At 33.8% G+C, this 17,216-nt stretch overlaps 1 protein-coding gene across 1 annotated transcript in view; it reads left to right on the forward strand.

Moving 5' to 3' along the window:
* Positions 1 to 286: 286 nt before the first annotated feature.
* The window catches only part of Np (serine protease notopleural), a 96,090-nt gene continuing 79,160 nt past the window's right edge, over positions 287 to 17,216 (forward strand). Inside the window, exon 1 of the mRNA XM_088230269.1 lies at positions 287 to 559. The gene's annotated coding sequence lies outside the window, so the exon portion shown is untranslated. The remainder of the gene's footprint in view (positions 560 to 17,216) is intronic.

Raw genomic sequence — 17,216 nt, forward strand, 5'->3', positions numbered from 1 at the left:
CATTATTTATGCTTATTTCGAAAATATAAACTTTTAAGCTCAATTTGAAGCGACAAATTAGCTTAGTATTTTAAAAACATATGCGTCCATGTAGATGTGTACTTATAGATTTATGCGCAAGTGCAAATTTGTTGTGAACAGTTGACTGTGTATTGGTAATCAGAGGAAATAATGGAATTTAAGATTTAAAAAACGATTTCGTCGTTTTCTCTCGGGTATTTTCGACCCCATCCGGCGGCCGAGTGGTCACGCCACCTAATCGCGGAGTACCCGTTCGATTCCCGTCCAGTCCAGTGCGCGGTACGCGGTGGGTAGTGTACTGCGGACCGCGGCTCGATGGAGGCAATCACGCTAACTAACCTCACCTTTCAATATAGCGACTGCTATTGACAGACTTGTTAACTTTTAACTGTTCGCCATCTGACCGCAGTAAAGGCGATAAGGCTAACAGTGAATCCATCTAATTTGGTCGGTGGCAGACGATATTTTATTATGCAAGTGATGTGTAGTGGATGGTCAAATGATTTTTATTAACTAGTAGAAAATATCCCGCAAACAGGTATTTATTTATTAATACTAAACCATTTAAATCTAATGATAACATATTACAACAGAGATTATTATATTACAGGGCTAATGACCTGTCAATGGCTGGTTTAAATGGCCACTTTACACACTGTGTAACATTCACCATTCTGTCCATAATTGAACATCTATATTCCTTCGATTCTTTCATCTGTTGATTTATTTATTTATTTGACACTTTTTATACATATAAGGGCGGGCATATTACCTTAAGGCTACTTCTTCCTACCTACCCAAACCGTTCAGTTTGAGAAAATTATAAATACATGGACATATTGAATCCTACAATTTTATACAAAATTTAAAAACAAAGATCAACAAAATAAAAATGTATAAAAAAAATAACATTATACTATGAAGAGAGGAGAGGGGATGGGAAGGAAAGAAGAAGGATAAAGGAACAATTTAAATATTTAGATAGTGAGATTTCAATCTTGACTTAAATGTAAATAAAGAAGGGGCGTCTCTAACATTAGTGGGTAGATTATTTCACAATCGAGCGGCTACTGCTGTGAAAGAGGAGGCAAGAAAATTAGAGCGATGATAGGGTATTAAAGGGTTCTCTCGTTACTAGAACGATGTTTGTGAAATAGATGCCTAGACTTCTATATTACCTTCTCTTAAATGTTCTTCATCTCTGTTGTAATATGTTAATATAAACAGCTCCCCAGGGAGTTGAATCCAGTTTTTTTCTACAAAAATTTGGACAAACTCAAAATACAGTTGATAAATCTAATGTATCTAAAATTTACATTTATTTTATTATTAATTTTATAATTCAATTAGGTTATTAATTTTGGTAGTAAAAATAAAAACAAAATCATCATTATTTCATCATTCTTTTTCCACAACTGATGGAGCATAGGGCACTGCACTTATTTATTTATTCATTCAGAATTACACATGTTTAAATAATAATGAACTTATTAAGGCTTTTTAGGCTATGCCCGTGTCAAGCCATAATAATTAAAAATAAAAATACATGGTAAAATAATTAAGATTAAATTATAATGACATGTGATGCAATAGAAAAATAATCTAGAAAAAAAGGTATAAGTAAAAAAAAGTAAAATTCCAAAGAATATAATACAAAAAAGATAATCAGACATAAATATTAAAATATAATTTATACAAATTTAGATTCATACATAACCAAGTATCCAAAATAATGTTATCAATAAAATCAACAAATTGATAGGCAAATATACTAGTATTAAAAAAAAAAAAAGTAATAGTATCATTGAAAGCAATAGAAAAATAATGTATATATAAAAACATAATTGAAATGATAATTGAGATACGGTTTCTAGAAACTTACTAAAGTAAGAAATATAAGAAATATGAGTAATAAATAATATGCCAAATAAGAGTAACTATTAAATTAAATAATATAAAAATACATAATGAAAAAACACAAAAATATCAAGATATATAAAGAGCAAATAAAAGTAAAAGTATGAAAGGAAGCATTTTGTAAATGTTTGCTAATTGCTAATCTCGAACATTAAAAAAAATAGTACACCAAACGCAACGTATTTTGATTTTTTTTTTTTAAATGAAGGTAAGATACGCATCAAGTGCCTTACGCATCAAGTGCCAGCCCAAGGGGACTATAAAATGTTTTAATGTAAAAACTCATTTTTAAATAAATATTTCATGTCAACCATGTCAGGAATCGAACGCAAGACCTCTCGCATAGTAGGCAAACGCGCTGATCATTACAACACGAGGCCAACATAGTTTTTAATATATTGTAACTATAAATATTAATATATTTCAATATTAAAACACTTAAATCTAATGTATCTAAAATCGTAATTTATTTCCTTATTAATTTTATGATTTGATCAAGTAATTAATTTTGATAATGAAAATAAAAATAAAATCATCATAATTTAATCATTCCCCTTCCGCATTTATGGTGCATAGAGCACTGCATTGGTACGCCGATCGCAGCGTACACCAATTCTGAATATAGATGTTCAAATATGGGCAGAATGGTGAATGTTACACAGTGTGTAAAGTGGCCACTTAAACCAGCCAATGACAGGTCATAAACCCTGTAGATGCCTAGACTTTCATATTACCTTCTCTTAAATGTTCTTCATCTCTGTTGTGATATGTTAAATCACTTTATGTTTCGATTGGCAATACTGAAAATACATTTTTACAAATTATTAAGCATGGCTATTAAGTTCATTCAAATATGATTTACATATATTTATCAACTAATATCGTTACATATATAATTCTTTTGTACGTGTGATGTCACTGAACTTCTCTTAAACGGCTTAACCGATTTACGTGCGGTTTTCAGCGAAATGTAAATCTTTGGGCTTTTTTCATATGGGAGTTGCTTTATTATTTACCTTGCTTATAATATACAAGGTTTATATTTCAAATAGTGGATTTTTCTGCTGCAGTCAACGGGCCTGCCGTCCCACTAGAGGAGTGTTCGGCATTTTGTTCCCTACTTTGGTTTATTTTACCAATTTCCTGCGCTATATTTATCATGTATGATACTACCAGATCTTTGGGCTGCGCGAGACCGTAGAAATTAAAATATTCAATATAAAAAGTTTTTTTCAATGTTAACAAACAACATTAACTTTTTATGGATCCCAATCAGATTATTTCCTCACATTTCTTATATATCCTTCCCATTTATTTATTTTTGGCAAAACTAAATTTATATTTACTGACATTCAACATTTTTGAAAATTGCACTCATGAATAAAGTGTACCTCTGTTGGTAAAAAAAGCCGAGTTTTGCATTTGCAAAAATAATTCTATATTTGAAAATGAATTATTCTAGGTTTTCGAAATAATCATAAACAAGTACATAGGTCATCATCATCATCATCATCAGCCGTCTCTTGTCCAATGTTGAACATAGGCCTCCCCCTTTATATCATTATGGGGGGTTATTTTGGACGGCCACAATTAAGTAGCTCCATACCACGCTGTCCAGACGGGTTGGTATGGGAGATTTTTCGGATCTCCTTCCTTGTGTGCTACGGGGATTTAAGTCCGAGCCAATGTTTCGGTTATTCCGCCGATTTTCGGTCGTCAGAGCCTCGTCAGTTATCTAGCAGGGGGGACCACGAGCAGGTGAGGTTGACATTTGGGTTGGCCAGGTGTTCTTTCGCCAACGCCCTTTCCCCCCCTTAACATAGGTACCTTTTAATAAATGAAAAGTTTTTTTCCAAGGCAATAGCGGGCAAGCCAACGTTCTGGCAGGACAACGTCAGTCGGGTCCGCTAGTGTCATATATATTTGGCATTTGTGCGGATGTTGGGTCACCGGGAAATTACCGATGTAAAGGGCCCCTACGACAGTAGCCTGTAGCTTGTTACTTGGCCTAGTGTCTGCTCAGCAGTTGTACTAATAATATAATTTTGTTTTATTTCTCCTTTTTTTGCCAGATTTGATTGCTTCTGAAATAAAACAGCCTATGAGGGAATTCCGAGGTTTTTTATTTGTTAATAAACTGAACCAACAAAGTTAGGTTTTAGCTTAAGAGCTAAAGTACTATACAAAATTTAACAGATGGAAGAGTTAAGGAAATGTGGATGTTTAAACATGGGCGAAATGGTGAATGTGACAAGGTGTGTAGAGAGAGCTATTTAAACCATTCAACGACAGGTCATATTCCCTTCTTAACTCTTAAAAGACTGTGGTAAATAATCGCTTTACGCGCGGTGATGTAACATCGTGTTACCACTAGTAAAAGACAGAATATTCTGAAGTTCAAATATTCAATATAAATAATAAATAATAAATAATTCTTTATCTACGGATATTCTTTATTACGATATATGCAAATAAATATATAATTTAGCCCTGTAATAGCAACATAAATTAAAAATCACAAATACGCCGCTCTTGTACGCGCGTGTCCCTAATCACTTTCATCAACCGACTGAATACGTTTTAGACAACACCCGCCGCAGAACAGCGTCTTTATCTTCCTTGTTATCACTTCTATCTTCGTTCTCTCTCTTATATAAGGAATCTGTATAGATGTGTTGCTGAATTAGCGGACATTCATTCTTCGCGTAGCAAGGATAAATATTTTTTGTATTAACATTTAGCATAGTTATACAAATTTTACTTTCCTAATCGGGTGTGAAAATGTCCATCTGAAGATTACAAAAAATACGAATTCATAATTTTTTTAAATAAGAGAGATTGTATTGGTTGCACAAAAATCCATCATTAAAATAATACTCAGAGTCCCGATACAGACATCTACTGAAGAAATATTCCATAAATCACAACTTATGACACCAAAACAATTATACGCTAAAACAATACTCACTTATAGATTCAAACACTACTCTTACTCAAATGAAAGACATAACCCCCACAATACATCACATACAAAAAATATAATCACTAGATCCTCAACACATAAACAACTTAAACAAATACAAACTAATACCACTTTCAGACAAAGGGATTTTGAGTATTATTCAATTAAAATCTATAACCTACTTCCACTATCTATTAAAGCAATTAGTAATGAGAAAATGTTTAAAAAGGCTATAAAAAATGGATAGTGGAGCTAGGTAGAAGTAAAATGGATTGTCTCATTCGCCCACACCAATGCTGAATCAACTGCTCCACAACTGTATGGCTTATGTTAGGTTTTTGTTGTTTTCATTGTGTGTTTTGGGATATAAATAATATAGATGTATATAAATACATTGTTTTTAAAACTGTCTGAATATTTGTTAATTATGTTTGTTTTTTAAGTGAGTCTTCTTTGTTTATTCTCAAATGTAATAAAAAAAAACTAAATTGTTAAGTGTCCTCGGCACGGGAAACCCCAGTGAGGTCACATTATTTTTATTATTAACTATAGTTTGTAAGCGAAAAATATGAATAAATAAATAAAATAAATATCAAGTCGTGTGTCCTATGTCGACTAGAGTGATATCACAGCCACACAAGAGTTAAATATGTTTTCCCCCTTGTTTTCCAGTAAATTTAAAAATCATAAATCATAAAAATCATCAGTTATCCAAATTAATGAGAGGGGGAGGAGGATGTACGGCTAGAAGCCAACACGTCATCTGTGGTCATCAGTCTTACGGTTCAGGTGCCAATTCAAGGGCTTAAGATGTTTAATGAGTTGCCTGCAGAGATTAGGAATGCTGGGTCGTTTATTGCATCGTTTTGTGGGATGGCGATGGTTCTTGTTAAAAACAAATATCCATATGGGGAACTAAAGTGTCATCGGAAAGCGTCTGAATTAAGTCATAATGTTTTGTTTATCAAAACGAACAAACAAATCGTCATGCCGTTTTTCCGTAGGGGTACGCAAAGTGGAAAGAACGCTACATCACGCTGTCTTTGCATACAGACTTCGCTTTCTCTACATTCATACATCTTCTCATGCACGCACGCCAATTATTCCTACTCTTGACATGTCCATCTTTAAGTATTTAATGGATGTAGCATGTCTCTCGGTCTTCCTCGTTTTTCGCATCCATCAGCATTTGTATCGTAGATCCTTTTTGATGTTCTTTCGCTGTCCATTCGCTCTAATTTTCTAACAAGTTGGGACATGAAATTTAATAAAACAAAACAATAAACAAACAAACAAACAAACAAACGATATATTGCCATATCACTCTGTATTTGCATTCAGACCTCGCTTCCTCTACATTCATACATCTTCTCATCCACGCATGCCGATTATTCCGACTTTTGACATGTCCATCTTCAAGTATTTGATGGACTTGATCGTGCCATGTCTTTCTCGGTCTTCCTCGTTTTTTGCATCCATCAGTATTCGTATTGTAGATCCATTTTGCTGTTCTTTCGCTGTCCATTCGCTCTCCATATCCAAACCAACGAGGCACTCCTTTTTTTATTCTGTTGATAATGCATGTCTCAGCCTTACATCGTCCACGGATCTCGACATTTGTGCATCTATCATGCATCGTTTTACCACACATTCGCCTGAGAGATCGCATTTCGACAGCATTTAATAAACTTTCATAATTATTTTTCCAATTCCATACTTCGTTCCCTTACATTTGGGTTGGCACTAGAACTCTATTGTGAACTGCTAGTTTTGCCTTCTGCTTTATTTTTAAAATTATTTTTGTGTATATGTTTATTAGCTAAGGAACAATTACTGTTCAAATTAACTTTTTTTTTGTACGACTATCTAAAATAAGTACATTACATTACAATCCAGAGACTATGGAATATTCTAGTTTAGAAACTCTTTAAATTGATCTTTCACGTCAATTATTATTTATTTATTTATTTTAAAGAAATAAACAGTCGACAACGATATAATAACATTTAAAAAATACAGTTTAAAGACAGACCAGCGAAGTTTCCAAATAAAAATCATACATATTATTAAATTGTGTTACAACAAAAGGATGTGTTTATGTGTATTTGTAAGTGTAGATGTGTGTTTATGTGTATCAGTGTGGGAGTAAGTGTTTAGGAGGGCGCATCATTAAATATTAAGTGGGATCATATCGAAGCCAGAAATAATAAATTAAGGGGTATGTAAAATATATCAATAGATGAAAAAAAAACAATATAGTTAAAGCAAGAACGATAGAGGAAAGAGTGTTGCGCATAGTTAGTGCTACAGACTGGCAGATGGAATAAATACTTATTTCTTGTCACGCGAAAGGGGACAGTAAGATTAATTTTGGAATAATGTAGGTAGGTATTTAAAAAAATTTCGTTGAACGTTTTCAATCTTTTCTATGTTTGTTATGTATTGTGGGCTCCACACAACGTGCCGGAACATTATGTCGGAATCATAGCCGAGACCTTTCGCTTGATAAGCGAATGCGCAGACCATTCGACCACGAGGCGGACAATGTAAATAAACGCCATATTATTGAATATTTAGATCGGATTGATAAGATACACGTTATTGACCATGATTGCCGATAGCAGGTGACTGGAAGGTCAAGTTGGGTATAATGAACTCGAGGGAACTTGGTTTGCATCTTGAATTACCATGTTTTAAGTTCGAGAAAACTTTCAGAGATGGCGCTGCTCAGGCGATTTTAGTTTCAAATAAATTTTTATCGTCATTTATATATTTACTTATAAATATATCCGCCCAATTGGCATTTTATATTCGTTCATTTTATAGGTCGTATTTATACTTTATTACTATTTTTTTATAAAGGAAAGTAGAAAGATACAATGATATATAGTAGACTCGGTGGGAGTGGAGGCGGGAGAGAGGTGTTTATAATTGAATTTGCTTCAGTGATCGTTTGAAAGAAGACAAATACTTATCAAATAAATCAAGACTGGTATGTTTGCTGGCAGGCCTAAGAAATCTGGGCACAGTTGAATAAAAAGGCGAGCTCATACTAATGAATTAAGCCGCAAAATATTTTTCTGTCTACACTCACTTAGAAGGTTGCAAAAATTCTTACCCATTAATACTAAATGCACCCTTGTTCAAGCATTACTACTACCCATTCTAGATTACGCTGATGTTTCCATGACTGATTTAAGCTGTTAGCAACTCGATATACTTGAACGACTTCAGAATACATGCATAAGGTACATTTTTGTTCTAGGAAATATGACCACATTTCTGATTATCGTAGGCAACTGAAATGGCTCAAAATTAGACAGCGGAGAGACTATCACTCCCTCTCACTTCTGTTCAATGTACTTCATAGTCCTAACGCTCCTATATACCTGCGTGAAAAATTTCAACGCTTATCAGTTCATGGTTTACCTGTTCGTTCTAATTCTCAAGGCACTCTCTTAATACCCATCCACAGTTTCTCTTTCTTCTCTAAATCATAAAGTGTCTATGCGGCTCGCCTGTGGAATCATCTCCCATCCACCATCAAAGATGTTACTAGACTATCTTTGTTTAAATCACGTTTGAAGAAACATCTCCTTTCTCTTCCCTAATCTCTCCTCCTTTCCTTTTTCCTCTTTTTTTCATTTTCCCATTGAGTAATAGTTTTGATTTAAGGTAATTTATAAACAAATACGTTTATTTCTTTTTTTATATATCTTTAGCTTTTTAATCTTTTTTTTCTATTGAATATGTTCTGTAACTTGAATGATAAAAATCAAACTTTTTTTTTATAGTTGGTTGGAAGAAATTGCCATTTGGCAGTAAGCCCAACAATGTACAAATAGCATTATGTACAAAAAAAAAAATATAAAAAAATAAAAAAATAAAAAAAAACCATACCATTTCCAAACTGTGTAAATCTAACCATTCTGCCCACGTTTGAATATCCATATTTATTTATTGATTTTACGGCACAAGTGCCTTTCACAATATAAAAAAAAACAAAATAATGAATTAGTTAGATATACAAAAATTTAAAAACAATATTAAAACATGGGTATAAAAGAAAAATATAAAAAACAAGAAATATAAATATATATGTGTGTGTACTCGTATGTCAGCATACAAAAAATATATAAAATGAACAAACACCAGATCATTAGCATAAGTAGCTTTTGCAAATAATTCTTTAATGGTTAGGTACTATAGAATATCATCAAATATTTATAAAGAGATAATTTGAATTCACAGAGATTCGAGTTAAAAATTTAAATATTTCTTCAATTCTTGCGTCTGTTAATTTTTGTCAAAGAGCATAAACTTTATGGATATTGGTGAGATTTATTCTACCGAATTACCAACCATCAATTAAGGTTGTAATAGGCGCCGTGGCGCAGTTGGTTAGACGTTTAATTGTGAAACTGGCGTCGCGGGTTGGATTCCCGCCAGCTACAAGAGGAAAATCCAAGAAAGTTGTTTTTCTCTACTGGTCGAGTGTTGCGGTGCATTTTTCACAATTTCCTTCCGCACCCTCTCTTTTCCACCCGCTGATAAGCCTCTTAAATAAAAGTTTAGAGGATTATTCCAATAAAAAAATACGTCACAAAAATCAACAGATGGATTTTTTTTTAAATACTGATTTCAAACATAGGCAGAATCATGACAGTGTATAAATTGGCAAACAATTTATTTATACTTTTTCGTTGTTCATATTATTTTTTTATACAGAATAATGTTCCTTCACTGGGGTATCCCGTGCCGAGGGAAACATTTTACGAAATGTAAAACATGCTTAAGATTAGCTATTTAACAAAGTTAACATAATAATAACAATAAAAAAACCTAATTAATCTAATTAAAATAGTTATTATTAACATAATAAACAATAACAAACTAAAATAATCATAAAAAACATAACCAATTTATATAAACCAATAGAAAAAATTTCTTAAAGAGTACGCATATTTTACCTACTTGGCTTGATCCACTCATCGATTGGCCAATAAACCAACCAATGATAGTGATAATGTTGTAATATGTTAATATTAACAGATCCTTAGGAGGTTAAATTCAGTTCTTGGGTACAAAAAATTGGAAAAACTCAAAAGATGGTTAATGAATCCACTTGGTTTCGATACGATTTTCGAGGTTTGAGGACTGTCCAATCGTTGAAATATTTTTTTGAATTAATCTCACCCGCATAAACAAGGGTTTCAGCTCTTTAACTTCACAAACATCAACAGATGAAAGAATTGAAGGAATATAGATGTTCAAATATAGGCAGAATGGTGAATGTTACACAGTGTGTAAAGTGGCCACTTAAACCAGCCATTGACAGGTCATAAGCCCTGTAGATGCCTAGACTTCTATATTACCTTCTCTTAAATGTTCTTCATCTCTGTTGTAAAATGTTAATATAAACAGCTCCCCGGGGAGTTGAATCCAGTCCTTATCTACAAAAATTCGGACACACTCAAAATATTGTTGATAAATTACCTGGTCCATGAAGAAGTATAGAAATTGAAAAAATAATATTTTCAGGCGTTGCCTAGTATGTAGGTGAAATAATTCAATTAGATGAATCTCACCCGCATAAATAAAGGTTTCAACTCTTTAACTTCACAAACATCAACAGATGAAAGAATTGAAGGAATATAGATGTTCAAATATAGGCAGAATGGTGAATGTTACACAGTGTGTAATGTGGCCACTTAAACCAGCCATTGACAGGTCATAAGCCCTGTAGATGCCTAGACTTCTATATTACCTTCTCTGAAATGTTCTTCATCTCTGTTGTAAAATGTTAAGATCCTTAGGAGGTTAAATTCAGTTCTTGTGTACAAAAAATTGGAAAAACTCAAAAGATGGTTAATGAATCCACTAGGTTTCGAGGTTTGAGGATTGTCCAATCGTTGAAATATTTTTTTCTCGGCTTTGATTTCCATACCGTCGGGGGTTGCTAGTTGGGATTTGTGATATTGCACTTCTAAAGTTAATATCTCATCCCAAATCAGCAATAAAACTGGAAGTTCAATGTTATAAAACATATTTTTTTCTTTTTATGAAATACGAAATATTTTTATTTACTTTTTAAACCAAGATTATTTGATGCCACTTATGAAGGCATCTAGTTTTTCTAAAAGTAAAACAAAATGGTTGATGAAATTTGGAAAAAAACAGCCACGGCTTATTTTAACACCCAAAATGAAGAGAACAAGATGGCACGGACAAAAAATAGATACAACAAATTATTAACATTTTAGAAAAGTTAATATAGAAGTCTAGGCATCCACAGGGCTTATGACCTGTCATTGGCTGGTTTAAATCGCCACTTTTTTTATTTGTTTTACTTTTATTTTTAAATATTCAGAATGTGCTTTAAACCCTGTCACATCTAAAACCACGATGATCAGTATGAGCACGAAGACATATTGGCACATTAAAATTAATTTTAAGAACGAATAAAATTTACAAAAATAAAATATTAAAAAAAACAATCGGTTACTTATATCTGCAAGGTAGAAGCAAATAGAGGGGGGAGTTTGATACACCGTCAAACAAATGGCCACGCCCCCCTCGCTTCTCCCCTGCAGAAGTAAGCAACCATTTGTTTTTTTTAAATATTTTATTGTTAAAAGTTTTCTGCGTTTTAAATATTTTTTTGAATATGCTAGTATGTCTTCTTGCTCATACTGATCATCCTGGTTGCGGATGTGACTTGGTTTAAAGAACATCTTGTATATTATAAAGTAATGCCTCGTAGGAGAAGACCAGTGCTTAGGCAGACTAACATATATGTTTATTTATATATTGCCATATACATCCACACACACGTGTGCACCTTTATAAACATTCATCCACATACACACATATACATGCATATATATACATCATATCCTTCTTGTCATTGTACTGTATAGTGTTTAAATTGTCGTGGATAATATTAATATGAATATAATTTACCTTGCAACGTAGTTTATTTAAAAAGCTATCAAACAATATTTTGAGTTTGTCCAAATTTTTGTAGACAAGGACTGGATTCAACTCCCCGGGGAGCTGTTTATATTAACATATTACAACAGAGATGAAGAACATTTTAGAGAACGTAATATAGAAGTCTAGGCATGTACAGGGCTTATGACCTGTCATTGGCTGGTTTAAGTGGCCACTTTACACACTGTGTAACATTCACCATTCTGCCTATATTTGAACATCTATATTCCTTCAATTCTTTCATCTGTTGATGTTTGTGAAGTTAGAAACTGAAACCTTTATTTATGCGGGTGAGATTCATCTAATTGGCCACTTAAACCAGCCATTGACAGGTCATAAGCCCTGTAGATGCCTGGACTTCTATATTACCTTCTCTTAAATGTTCTTCATCTCTGTTGTAATATGTTAATATAAACAGCTCCCCGGGGGGAGTTGAATCTAGTCCTTGTCTACAAAAATTTGGACAAACTCAAAATATTGTTGATAAATTACCTGGTCCATGAAGAAGTAGAAAAAATAATATTTTCAGGCGTTGCCTAGTATGTAGGTGAAATAATTCAATTAGATGAATCTCATCCGCATAAATAAAGGTTTCAGCTCTTTAACTTCACAAACATCAACAGATGAAAGAATTGAAGGAATATAGATGTTCAAATATGGGCAGAATGGTGAATGTTACACAGTGTGTAAAGTGGCCACTTAAACCAGCCAATGACAGGTCATAAGCCTTGTACATGCCTAAACGTCTATATTACCTTCTCTTAAATGTTATTTATCTCTGTTGTAATATGTTAATAAAAAGCTTTCGGTTTCTTTTCTTCCTAACTCAATAAGCCACTGGATTATTTATTTATTTTGCACAGAAGTTACATCGTGTTGGGTAAATAAAATATCTTTAACCTAATTATAAATTCTAGGAGCCATAAAGCTAAAAGATCTTTGTCCGAAAGAAGTTTTCGTCCGCGGTACAATGTTTTTCTGTGACGTCACACTACTATTTAATATATTGTATGCCGTTAAGACGTGGTCAACTTTATTATTGTGATGATTATTTTTTATTGTTTCAGCATACAATTGTCTAACGTCCACACTTTTAAATTCCTTAAAGAGTTGCTCTGAAGGGTAGCGATACGGGTTATTATTGATTACTCTAAGAACAGACTTTTGACACTTGATGAGAGGGTCGAGACAAGACAGCGATGCACCTCCCCATCCTAAGATACCGTGCGACAAAACTTTACACACTGTGTAACATTCACCATTCTACCCATATTAAAACATTTATATTCCTTCAATTCTTTCATTTGTTGATGTCTGTTAAGTCAAAGAGCTGAAACATTTATTTATGCGGGTGAGGTTCATCTAATTGAATTATTTCTCTTCTCTAAATTTTTCTTCATCTCTGTTGTAATATGTAAATATAAACATCTCCCCGGGAAGTTGAATCCAGTCCTTGTGTACAAAAAATTGCAAAAACTCGAAATATTGTTGATTAATTCACCTGGTTCATGAAGATGTATAGAAATTGAAAAACATACTATTTTCAGGCGTTGCCTAGTATGCAAACAAAACAAACAAACCATCACGCCGTTTCCCCGTAAGGGTAGGCAGAGAGAATAGAACGCCACAACACTCTATCTTTGCATACAGATCTCGCTTCCTCTACATTCATACATCTTCTCATGCACGCGCGCCGATTATTCCGACTTTTGACATGTGCATCTTTAAGTATTTGTTGGATTTGGTCATGCCATGTCTTTCTCGGTCTTCCTCTATTTCCGCATCCATCAACATTCGCATTGTAAATATTCTTATCCGTTCTCTCGCTGTCCATTCGTTCTACATGTCAAAACCAGCGCAGAGCTTCTTTCTTGATTTTGTCGATAATGCTTGTCTCAGCCTTACATAATGTACGGATCTCAACATTTGTGCATCTATCGTACATAGTTTTACCACACATTCGCCTGAGAGATCGCATTTAGACAGCATTCAGCCTACTTTCATCCCTGTTTTTCCAAGTCCATACTTCGCTCCCATACATCAGGGATGGGACCAGGACTCCGTTGTGAACTGCCAATTTTGCCTCTTGTGGCCTAGTATGTCGGTGAAATAATTCAATTTGATTAATCACACCCGCATAAATAAAGGTTTCAGCTCTTTAACTTTACAAACATCAACAGATGAAAGAATCGGAGGAATATAGATGATCGAATATGGGCAGAATAGTGAATGTTACACAGTGTATAAAGTTGCCACTTAAACGAACCAATGACAGGTTATAAGCCCTGTAAATGATTAGACTTATATATTCCCTTTTCTCAAATAATTTCCCATCACTGTTGTAATTTGTTGATCGAAATGATGAATGTTACACAGTGTGTGAAGTGGTCACTCAAACCAGCCAATGACAGGTGATAAGCCCTGTAAATGCCTTGACTTCCATATTCCCTTCTCTCCTTCTCCGTTACAGCAAATTTAAATTAAATCATCTTAATTGTCTATGGTGAAAATAGGTTTTTTTAAACGAAAATGTGAATACATATTTCCAAAAATACTTTAACTATCTTTGCCGGTAATATGTAATATATTGATATAAAAAAAACGTATTTTTTTTTTGTCTTTTGTTTGTTAAATTTTATAATACTTTTAAGGCAATCAAAGGTAAATCTTGAAGATGTTAAATTTCAACAATGTTTGAGTATGTCCAAATGCTTGCAGACTGGCTGGATTTCCTCTCTAGGAATTATTCATGTATAAATTTATTTCAACAGAGAGGGAAAACATTGAGCCAGCCAATGACCTTAATAACTCCCTAGAGGGGAAAACCAGCATGTCTGCAAACGTTTGATCATATTCAAAACATTGGTGAATTAACAAACTGGTAATTGCCTAAAAGGTGAATTGGTTCAGCCGGATAAATCTAACCCACATGATAAAGGTTTCAGCTCTTTAACCTCATAAATGTCAATAGATGGAAGAGTTGCAGAATGGTGAATGGTTACACAGTGTGTGAAGTGGCAATGACAGGTCATATGCCTAGACTTCCATATTTCTTTCTCAACAATGTTTTCCAACTCTGTTGAAATAAATTTCAATGTTAAATTTCCATTGTAATTGGGGTCCAATATTAATAATTGATTTCTTTTTCCATCCTAGCCGAGTAGCCACCTGATAAATCCTGAAAAAACTTTCGTCCTGGGTTCCGGTTCTATTTCACAAACAACTGCATCATTCTGTCCCTTAGAGAAATATTTTTAAATAAATTAATCGGTTTTAATGTGGAATGCGCGCGCAAGTCGAAGTTACCAAAATTCCTCGGCTGTCAAATCACAGTTAGGCTTATCACAGTTTGAGCAAGTGTCGGCCACTTTAGTGGGTCAACACGCCCATCCGCCGTACGTACACTCACCCACACGCGTGTGGGCCCTCACTCACACTCGCTCGCACGACCAGCCGGGCGCGTTCCCGTTACACCAGTGACGGAATTCGACGCTATTATCTACTAATTTCATTAGCGTGCTAACAGTATAGCATAGCATGTCAAATACATTTCAAAATGCGTGGTGAAATAAAAAAAAACACATTTATTTAACCACACATTACTACTGTAGCGGCATATTATTTTTATCAAACCATGAAAATTTAAACAAACTAACCACATTACAAAACAAAGGTTTAGAATCATTTAAACAATAAACAAGTGTAAATTTAATGTTAAATGAATAATAAGTACTAACACATAAGCAAATAATATTTTTCAATACGATGATGTTTGTGTTAAATATTATTAATTTTTAAAAAACACAGAAATTTGGTTAAAAAAAGCGTCGAAGCCAACATGAACATTAGGGTGGTTCGATTTCTAATTTTTTGGAAATTAAAAACGGCCCTTTGCGGAAAAGATGTTCTATAGCCTACAGATTACGGGATACGGGACGATTACGGGATTACGGAAAAAATGCCCCCTCGCGGCAAACCTTACTCTTAAAAAATGTTTTTATTTTATTTTTCCCTTATTCTACATACTATAGAACATATTTTCCGCATAGGGCCGTTTTGATGCTATCAATTTTTTTTTTCTCCACACAAGATCGATCCACCCTAACGAACATGATCACAACATGGTTCCTAGGCGGGTTGCGAGCTCTTCCATCCCCAGTTATGTGAACTCCCAAGTATTTAAAGCTGTCCACTTTCTCAATCCTCTGTCTATTATTATAGAGAGGCTGATCAGGGTCAGGACAGGATTTGTTGCACACAATCTGAGTCTATTTTGAATTAACATTAAGACCCAGACGAGATGAGTTTTCCTACAGTGCACTGTATACTCCAAGTCACACAATTTAGGGGAGTTCACTTCTATATCTCGATCAGATAGTATTGATTTGCATAATATAAAATAAATCCATCAGTATTTTCGCTTAGTTATAGTGAAATGTCGCAGTGCAAAATCACTTTTGATACAGAAATCAAACCCAGGATCTCAAGCGCTGTGAAAAAAATTACTAACCACTCGCAGCGAGTTGTAAGATTCAATATGTCCATGTGTTTATAATTTTCTTAAAATGAACGGTTTGAGTAGGTAGGAAGAAACTGCCTTATATGTACATATATATATTGTGTATGTATATAAAATGTCAAATAAATAAATAAATAAACGAGGCAGACCTATCTCAATTAGATGACTTTTTTCAAGATTTTTACCTAAGCTATTCAGTTTAAAACAATCATCCTTCTTTTCTTTCATGTAACAAAATTAGTCCGGACTCCATGAAATTGAAGTCCTAATGCAGCGCCCCCTGCACCATTGGGTGCGAATAGAAATACGCCAAAAATTTTTTTTTCATTGTTTCATCATTTATGAGGCGAGTTTTTAAAGTAAGTACCGTTTTGAAATTCCACCCCGGCCGCGCTGTAGTCGGTGTTCCGTGCATGCGCACTGTGTACCTACGTCTGTTGACCAGCCACAGACGCCATTGCGGCATCAGTCGATCGTGTTTACATTTGCTTTTGCATATTTAAAATGCCTTGAGCATGCCATTCAAAGTGAGTGTTTAAGCTTGTATTTTATTCTCTCTGGGCTTTTTGACCAATGCAAATCTCGAAGATGTTGTGAGGTGTGAGAATATTATTAATGAGTAATTTAACTCATATTTCTTAACCTTCTGTTTGAATGAGGTTTTTTTTATTGATGAATGTTTTTTCCCATTTCATAACATTTTTTTATTGCCTTATATAAAATTTAATTTTGTAATTTCACCCTTTTTTTCTTAATGGGACTTTGATTTTTACCCTTTCTCTGGTATTGTGATCACGTTCATGG

Source organism: Micrasema longulum, unplaced genomic scaffold, assembly GCF_059751315.1.
Source record: "Micrasema longulum isolate JH-2025_06_02 unplaced genomic scaffold, ASM5975131v1 h1tg000745l, whole genome shotgun sequence".
NCBI lineage: Eukaryota > Metazoa > Arthropoda > Insecta > Trichoptera > Brachycentridae > Micrasema > Micrasema longulum.